The following is a 10000-nucleotide window of genomic DNA, read 5'->3' as shown; positions in this document are numbered from 1 at the left end:
GACCAAAAGGTCTCCTTTTGGCATGCTTCGCCTTTGTAATCCTTTGTAATATAGCAAGGACAGAGTAGAAAGAAACCTTAATGAATATATTTTGATGAGCACTAGGCAGGATTGCATTATAGAACTTTATCAAGCTTTATCTAAATGATATCATGAAGCAAATATCTATATCTTCCAGACTTGGAGTCTTGCACCTCTATCTATGTCCTAGCCCAGTGGTTCCTAGCCTTTTCTGGCTTGAGGCACCCTTGCCAAGTCTTTCAGAAGTCCCTGGCACCCTTATCAGAAAATCTAAATTCTAGTTCGTCAATATTTTGTTTCAACATCAGTGTAACAAAATTTTGTCCCTGGATAATATAAAAATACTCATCTTTACACTGATGCTGCTTTAATGAATAAAAATGGATGACAGAGAGCGAGTCGGCAATACGAAAATTATTTTTGACTTGAATTTTGGCGGGAACTTCAGTTGATCTGACGGCGCTCTTTGGCGCCGCGGCACACCGTTTGGGAACCACTGTCCTACACGGAGCGTCTGTCCAGTCGTGCCTCCTTCTCCTGTGTTGTCTTTTCCATCTTGTAACTATTTTCTTCTTTTTGCCTTGTTTTCCCTTCTTTTCCCCTCTTCTTTTTCTGTTTTTTCTTTTCTTTCTTATTTTTCATCTGTTGTTTCTTTAATCTTCTTCACTTCCTTCTTCCTCTTCATTTTTTCTTTTTCATGATCTTATTCCTTCTTTTTGATTCTATTCGTCTTTCTTATTCTTCTTCGTTTTCTCTTCCTCTTCCTCTTTCTCTTCCTCTTGTGTGTGTGTGTGTGTGTGTCTTCGTCTGCATCCTTGCTTGGACAACTTGATCAAGACCTTCGGAAGAGGAATGGCGAGGGACGTGGGAGACAGGACCTTCATCCTCCTACACACCACCCACCTTCCGCATATATGTTTATAGACGAAACACCAATTCCCATCTCTTTTCTGTTCTGTCTCTCTCCCGAAAACGTTCCGTTTGCATTTCCTCGTGTTCAACTGTCCCGACACTGTTTGTGTTCGTGCCTGCTCACGCTATGCGCGTTTGATCCCGCGGCCTGCGTGTGTTTGTTTGTGTTTGTTGGCTGTCCTGGCTTCAGGGTCGCAAGTTCTCCCTTTGATGTTTCCGACTCACCTGGATATTGCAGACTTGCCTTCGTTCAACACCAAAGCAACATCGCCCTATTCGTCAGCAACACGATGGAAGTGGCTGTCCACACCGTAGGTGATCACCATGCAGCTGGTTCAGTTTTCCCAAGCCATCTGGCACCGTCTGGCACACTATTCAGTACCAATACTTTGGCGTTGTACTCATGAAAGACGACAATATTATGTTAACACTAAAGCCATTTCAAGTCCCATTCCTTTGGCGCCAGTTCTAGACCCTTTCCTTTCTCACCAATTCTAGCCGCGTTCCTTTGTCGCCATTTCTAGCCACATTCCTTATTTACAAGTTCTTGTCCCATTTCTTTGGCGCCAATTCTTGTTCAATTCCTTTGTCGCCACTTCTTGTCCCACTCCTTTGTCGCCAGTTCTAGTCACGTTCCTTTGTCGCCATTTCTAGCCACTTTCCTTATTTACAAGTTCTTGTCCCATTTCTTTGGCGCCAATTCTTGTTCAATTCCTTTGTCGCCACTTCTTGTCCCATTTCTTTGTCGCCAATACTTGTCCCACTCCTTTGTCGCCAGTTCTAGACACATTCCTTTGTCGCCAGTTCTGGCCCCATTCCTTTGTCGCCACTTCTTGTCTCATTCCTTTGTCGCCAGTTCGAGACACATTCCTTTGTCGCCAGTTCTGGCCCCATTCCTTTGTCGCCACTTCTTGTCTCATTCCTTTGTCGCCAGTTCTAGACACATTCCTTTGTCGCCAGTTCTGGCCCCATTCCTTTGTCGCCACTTCTTGTCTCATTCCTTTGTCGCCAGTTCTAGTCACATTCCTTTGTCGCCAGTTTTTGTCCCATTCCTCTATCGCTAGTTCTAGCCACATTCCTCTGTCGCCAGTTCTTGCCCTATTCCTTTGTCGCCAGTTCTAGCTCCATTCCTTTGTCGCCAGTTCTTTCCCCATTCCTTTTTCGCCAATTCTTTGTCGCCAGTTCTAGTCCCATTCTTTTGTCGCGAATTCTTGTCGCATTCCTTTGTCGCCAATCGTTGTCCCATTCCTTTCTTTCCAATTCTTGTCCTATTCCTTTGTCGTAAATTATTGCCCCATTCCTTTTTAGCCAGTTCTTTGTCGCCAGTTCTAGTAACATTCCTTTGTCGCCAATACTTGTCGCATTCCTTTGTCGCCAATTGTTGTCACTTTCCTTTCTCGCCAATTGTTGTCGCATTCCTTTGTCGCCAATTCTTGGCCCATTCCTTTTTATCCAATTCTTTGTTGCCAGTTCTAGTCCCATTCCTTTGTCGCCAATACTTGTCGCATTCCTTTGTCGCCAATTGTTGTCACATTCCTTTCTCGCCAATTCTTGGCCCATTCCTTTGTCGTCAATTCTTGACCCATTCCTTTTTATCCAGTTCTTTGTCGCCAGTTGTAGTCCCATTCCTTTGTCGGCAACACTTGTCGCATTCCTTTGTCGCCAATTGTTATCCCCTTCCTTTCTCGCCAATTCTTGGCCCATTCCTTTGTCGCCAATTTTTGCCCCATTCCTTTTTAGCCATTCCTTTGTCGCCAGTTGTAGTCCCATTCCTTTGTCGCCAATTGTCGTCTCGTTCCTTTGTCGCCAATTGTTGTCCTAATCCTGTGTCGCCAACTGTTGTCCCATTGCTTTCTCGCTAATTCTACCTTGATTCCTTTGGCGCCAATTGTTGCTCTATTCCTGTGTCGCCAATTGTTGTCCCATGGCTTTCTCGCTAATTCTCCCCCCGATTCCTTTGGCGCCAGTTCCAGTCCCATTCCTTGGCGTTTTGACACCTATTGCCACCCAGATGAGACACACCACTCCATCTGCCAGCAAACTGTCAGCTACTAAGCTTGCGCAGAGTCGGCTGGCGTGTCAGGACCATGTGGACTGTCGAAGTTGCTAACAACGGCCTTTGCTGTCATCACCAGAACATCAAGCGTTGGAATAGCAGACGTCAGTGTTCCAGTAACGTTGATCACACGTCATGTCTCTTACATGGTGGTGGTGGTGGTAGTGGTAGTGGTGGTAAACTAGTGGTAGTAGTAGTAGTAGTAGTAGTAGTAGTAGTAGTAGTAGTAGTAGTAGTAGTACTAGTAGTAGTAGTAGTAGTAGAGTAATTGAAAAAATATATGAGTAGTTATAATAGTAGTAGTAGTAGAGTAATTAAAAAGATATATGAGTAGTTATAATAGTAGTAGTAGTAGTATCATCATTATTATCTTGATACTAATTAAAATATCATTGTTATGTTTAAAATTGTCCTTGAGGTAATAATCGTTACCAGTTACCAGTGGTAACCGTAACCAGCTACCTGTATTACTCCTGCGCGTAATGCTGCCAAGTAATTCCAGTCTTTAATACTTTCCCCATCGGACACATGCCCTCTGGAAAATTGTGGAACTCAGGCCCGAGCCTAAAGGGGGTATCGTTCTATTTCAGTACGAGGTTCTTCCCTTAAATTAATAATAAAATCGTCAGCTCTTAGATATGATAAAGTTTATCATTTTTTTTAATACTTTATCGCAACGCTGCAAATTACATTGACTCTATTTACGGTAATTGTTTAATTGTTACTTGAACCAGCCCCATGCACCGTCACCTCCTCCTCCACCTCTCCTTCCACCACCTCCAGTATTGCCACTTAATCAGACACTACCTTTTCTCAAACTACTCATATTTTTTCCGAATACCCGCTTTGCTCTTAATACCAAAAAACAAACACCCCTCAGATATACCATCACTCACATTATCCCCATAAACAATTTAAACCTTGACCATGGTTACTAGATATAGTACCATTACCTTTCCTACCATCCCCTTTCTTGACAGTCCTTCCACGTCAGGAACATTCCACTCTAAAATCACCCGACGCGAAGTTTCCCACTGCTTCTGAGGACCGACAGGTTTTCCGTGCTGGTTTTTCCCTGTGCAAAATTCCCCGGGTGTTTATGCGGGTGATTGAGAAGTGAAGAGGTGTCTGTCTGATCCCCACTACCCAGCTACCGATCAGCGACATGACGGAAAGGCTTCCAATCATGGACGGACGCCGGACGTCGGGTTCCATCCATCAGGTGCGCAATCGTTTGATCGAAATTGACGGAGATGAGTTTGGCAACATCCTCGTCCGCACAAACGCCGTTTGACCCAAGTTGCTTTGCAAATTGCATCTCCCCAATGCGAGCATCAGAGTAAACGAATGGATAAGATTAGATGAAGATACGATAGATAGAGAAGGATCAGAGTAAACGAAAGGATAAGTAAGATTAGATGAAGATACGATAGATAAGTAAGCAAGTAAACAATGGTCACATGATTGAATCACGTACTCGTGGTCTAACTGGGTCACGTGAGATCGAGACCAGTTCAAAACAGGGTTCGACCCCTGAGCTGAATAACAAAATCATTTGTCATTTGCGGAGGTAAAATCTGTTCAGTGCTGTGCAATATTGGAAGGGTCCTCCCCTTTCCAGCTTACAAAACCATGTCAAAGAAGATTAATGAACGCTCTCGCTTTTGAGAAGACGTTTACAAAAAGTTTTTCCGCTTGCGTATGTTCACATACGTGAACAATTTTCAGTGATATTAAACCCTTAAAATGGTGTCTGGAAGTCGTAGAAATCATAATCTTTAAAGTTAACTAGAGTTCGTTCATCTAAATCTGGCGGAGGTTGATTGCAACAGAAATTTCATTTATCTCAAATTTGACTGCAAACAAGAATTACGTGAGCCTGAAATTTACTCTTGAACAAGACAGAAAATAGAACAAACACTGTATTAATCATTGATGGAATAATTCAGGCAAACATCAACGTGACTGAAAAATGGATAGAATGACGAGAAAAAAAAAAGAATTTAATGAGACGAGATTTGTGATCCAGATACTTAGCAACAGCAATGGGGAAATACCATGCATGCTGGGATGAAATAAGAGAAATATGATTCAATTTTCGAGAACATGCAGATCACTGAGTTAGTACACACATACACGCACACATACACGCACACACACACACACACACACACACACACACACACACACACACACACACACACACACACACACACACACACACACACACACACACACACACACACACACACACACACACACACACACCACCACCACCACCACCACCCACACACTACATACACATTTCTCGCAGTCCGAGTTCTATTCTTGCCCGCTCAAATCCTGACGGGAAAAATATCACAGCGCCTTCCTCGAATGTCAATTGGTTCCGTGCGCAGACGCTGGGGCGCACTTCGCTTCCAGATTCACGGAGCGTCTTTAAAATCCCTCCTTACTAATACGTCTCCGATGTTCGGACCTTCCAGTCGGCCTGGAACAGGCTTCCCTTCCAGTTTATCTGGAACCGTAATTGCGCCCCATCCAGAGCTGATTTTGCCAATCAGTTTCGGACACAGCCCGAAGGGATTTCTCCCCGTCTTCTCCTTTCCTGCATGAGGGGACGGAGAGGGGGGGTCGCCGAATTTATGAAGCGGCCTTGCTGTGGATGTGCTGTGTCTTGCGACACTGCTTCTGACCCAGGGCAGTGGACAGGTGGTGCCAAGATGGGTGGGTGGGAGGAGGGTGGAGGGGAGTGGAATATATGGGAAATGAAATGGGTGGGAGTGATTTCTATGCCTTTTTCTTTTTGGCTACCCCCCGTGTAAGGGGGAAAAAGCCTTTGGTATATGTATATGTATGTGTATGTTTCGGACGAGTGGCTGAATGTTCTCTTTGCCCTTTGCTTCGCGTCTGAAATTCTGGAAAAAAAGAGTGAAAAGAGAGCTCAAGCTACAGACACTTGTCTGCTCTCTGTTGTGGCACATCTAGTGCATGTAGGAATAAGGGAGTCTTGGCCTATGAGAAGTGAAATAAACCAAAATAGATAAAGACATGTTATGGAACATAAGAGAGGAAGAGAGGAGGAGTTTGAATGTGTTTGAGATGAGGTGTCTGAGAAGTATGATGGGAGTTACTAGGCTAGATAGAGTGAGAAATGAGGAGGTGAGGAGGAGAACAGGGGTGGAAAGGGAGTTGGGAGATAGGGTTGATGAAAGAGTATTAGGATGGTTTGGACACATGAAAAGAATGAGTAAAGAAAGACTAGTAAAAGAGGTGTGGAAGGCAGATGTGGAGGGAGTGAACATGAGGGGACGTCCTAGGATGAGGTGGATGGATGGGGTGAAGGGGGCTTTGGGGAAGGACGGGAGAGGACAGAAGACAGGGGTGAATGGAGAATGGTTGTATATGGATGATGTTGTGATGCATGAGGTGGAATGGGTGAGGGGATGGGTTGTGAGGTAGTGTGTGAGAAAAATTTGACGCAGCCCGTGGGGACGGAGAGGGGTGAGGGTCGTCGATTTAATGAAGCGGCCTTGCTGTGGATGTGCTGTGCCTTGCGACACTGCTTCTGACCCAAGGCAGTGGACAAGGTGCAGGGATGACCCGTCATCCAGGAGGTGTTAAGATAAGAGGGAGGGTGGAGGAGAGTGGAGTGTGTGTCAGGGATGGAATGGGTGGGAATGAATTTATGCCTTTTTCTTTTTGGTTACCTCCCTTGTAAGGGGGGAAAAAGCCTTGGTATATGTATGTATGTATGTATGTATGTATGTATGTATGTATGTTAGGAGGCGCCCATTAGTGACCACGACCGTAATGTTTACTTTGTATACTGGAGCACCCCGGGCAAGTGGTGGTGATCAGGATCGTTTGGAAATTGAACCTACCCAAGTGTGCGATCTTACGAGGCTAACTAGCCTCTCACGGCGCCGCAAACAAGTCAAGAAATAACTCGTAAACTGCCGGGACGCAAATTCACAATCTTGTTCTCTTGATCTCCTTTATTGCGCTTCTTGGACCTAAATGAGCCAGTTTGCATCTCGAGGGTTAATGAAAACAAGAGGTAATTGCTCACTGGACCTTGTATCAGCGCATTATTGGCAACCACTCTTGTAGACCGCCAAGTTTTCTTCATTTGATGTGTAACCATCTTCGTGTTATACCAACCTGCGCTGTCTTCATCACTGCCAACGTCTCTGCCAACTGGGCGTCACTCAGAGATGTTGGAACTCTGGTAGAGATTACCAACAGTAAAGCTTACCGACAGTAGACCTTGTGGTATATAAAGAGGCCGGACACAGATTAGTAAATACACACGCAAACAAATACGCATATTAGAAACGAGAAGATGAATGATCAAAGACACTCGAAAGCGAATTAACTGACAGATATTACGCTTTCTTGTTTATGTAATCACTCAAGTGAATCTTTCAAATTGTGTCGACATTACACGTAATTAATATCACGGTAAAGGGGTCGTTAATCTGTTTCTAGATTTAAACTACGTCCTGATAATTTGATGTCATTTTTTCTTATCCGGCTTGTATTCCATCATCGTGACACTGTAGTCGAGAGTGGTGAAACCGGTGACATTATTTCCCTCTGCGTCAGTGACATTTGCTCCCACATCACTAAATAGTGACAAAGATAGCCAGCATTACCACCTCACCCCATACTATACAACACATTATGGAAGACTGCGTTGTACGCAATCATTCACGTCAACAGCACAACATAACCTATAAGGGATTTACGGGAAAACCCGGTTCCAGCCATGGCGTTCCTCAGCGAGACGAGACTGTTCGGCCAGACAGCTTGGGGAACGATAACAACGTCAACGCTTACCTCACAAGTCCACATGTTGTGCAGTTACCAACACCACTACGTTCTTTATCTACCACCATCTTTACCAACACCACAGTTGACGGTAATAATTACAGACATTGCCAACAACACGCCTCACCTTTCAACATTGCCAACTAACTACATCTCCCTCAATCAAGTATTGACAACAGTATTCCCGTAACATTACCCTTTGAGACTTCAGCAGTCGCTGTATCACCATCACTATTGCCACCACTGTTCCACCATCACCGTTTGCACCATCGTCATGGCAGGAAATGGTGCAATAGGCAGAGCAAAGCTGTCCGTCCTTCGTATTTGCTCTGCGAATCAAATGATTCCAAGTTTAACAGTTTCAAAAAAATGTGTATTTCAACGCGCTCACGTCCGCGCTTTCCTACATGCACATGATTTCTGGCGCGCATAGTTGCTCGAACATTTACACGAAATGGGGAAATGAATGTGTAGAATTATATACGAAAAGCAGACTATAACGTGGGAGTATGTGGCAGGATGCATATACATGCAAATACCCATATATGCATATAGATGAATATGTATACGACTGTCAAGCTGTGTTAGTAAGAAAGTGAGAACCATGGACACGAAAACACACACACACACACACACACACACACACACACACACACACACACACACACACACACACACACACACACACACACACACACACACACACACGGACGTCAGACAAACAAACCAATGCATTCGCACTCGCAAACCCACTCACACACATGCGTATAAAATACATTGAAGGACCTTGAAACATCGATCTGTTTCACTGGGTCGTCTTCCCGAGAAGTGCTTTTTATTTGCAAGACCCACGAATGGCAAAGTCGTTTCTTCATTCCGCGAAGTAAAACCTGTGGATTGGTAATTCATCTTCCTCGTCACATTAGTTCTCTTTGTAGATTTTATTAACGCCAATGCTAGGCGGTATCCTGTGTTGTTCGTTGTGTTTTGTATTATTTTGGGTAAGTTCTTTTTTTGTGGTTTTTAGATATGAATGTTAAAGATTTTTTTTTTTTTTATGATTTATCGACGACTTCCGAAGAGTCTGCCAACGCCTTCTGGCCTGACGAAGCACAGAGTGAGCCTCAGCACTCTTGAGTTAAGGAAACTTATCGTCCAATTTTTCTTCAACAGCAAATCTCGCCTTTCCTTAAGTCCAAGAATATAACCAAGTCTATTACCAACTCCCTCGTTCCTCTTTCGCCAAAAGCCGAGACACTTACTGGAGATAATTCCGTTTATTTATTTCTCCAAGTTGAACAAACCTTTAGAGGAGATCGGCGCTTCATGAAACGGGTTCGAAACGGAAGCTTCTGAGGTTCGTCATCGTTTCAAACCTCAAGAGGTTTCTGCGAGCGAAAGATATTTGAGGAATTGCAAGACGCTCCAGCAACTCGCTGGCTGTCTTAGGCGATAAGCTGGGATCCCTGAAATGGGGATTTTAGAGGACAATGTCTAAGATGCCAGGTCTCCCATTCTCTCTCTACATTCTCTCTCTCTCTCTCTCTCTCTCTCTCTCTCTCTCTCTCTCTCTCTCTCTCTCTCTCTCTCTCTCTCTCTCTCTCTCTCTCTCTCTCTACTTTCTACTCTCTACTCTCTTTCTCTACTATTTCTCTCTACTTTTTCTCTCTACTCTCTTTCTCTTTACTCTCTTTCTCTTTACTCTCTCTTTCTCCTCTCTTTCTCTCTACTCTCTCTCTCTCTCTCTCTCTCTCTCTCTCTCTCTCTCTCTCTCTCTCTCTCTCTCTCTCTCTCTCTCGCTCTCTACTCTTTCCCTCTCTACTCTTTCTCTCTTTACTCTCTCTTTACTCTCTACTCTTTCTCCCTTTACTCTCTCTCTGCTCTCTCTCCACTCTTTCTCTCTTTACTCTCTCTCTACTCTTTTTCTCTCTCCCTCTCTCTCTCTACTCTCTTTTTCTCTACTCTCTTTTCTCTATTCTTTTTCTCTACTCTTTCTCTCTACTCTCTCTCTCTCTCTCTCTCTCTCTCTCTCTCTCTCTCTCTCTCTCTCTCTCTCTCTCTCTCTTTCTCCCTCTCCTTCTCCCTCTACTCTCTCTCTCTCTCTCTCTCTCTCTCTCTCTCTCTCTCTCTCTCTCTCTCTCTCTCCCCCTCCCTCCCTCCCTCTCCCTCTACTCTCTC

General features: G+C 44.3%; 1 protein-coding gene across 4 annotated transcripts in view; it reads right to left on the bottom strand.

Moving 5' to 3' along the window:
* The window catches only part of LOC143033984 (uncharacterized), a 326328-nt gene that overhangs the window by 231556 nt on the left and 84772 nt on the right, over positions 1–10000 (bottom strand). The window lies entirely within an intron of this gene.

This window comes from Oratosquilla oratoria, chromosome 16 (assembly GCF_046742065.1).
Source record: "Oratosquilla oratoria isolate Oo_2021 chromosome 16, ASM4674206v1, whole genome shotgun sequence".
Classification (NCBI taxonomy): domain Eukaryota; kingdom Metazoa; phylum Arthropoda; class Malacostraca; order Stomatopoda; family Squillidae; genus Oratosquilla; species Oratosquilla oratoria.
Note: the sequence above shows the minus strand (reverse complement) of the source record. Positions and strands in the feature narration are given on the sequence as shown.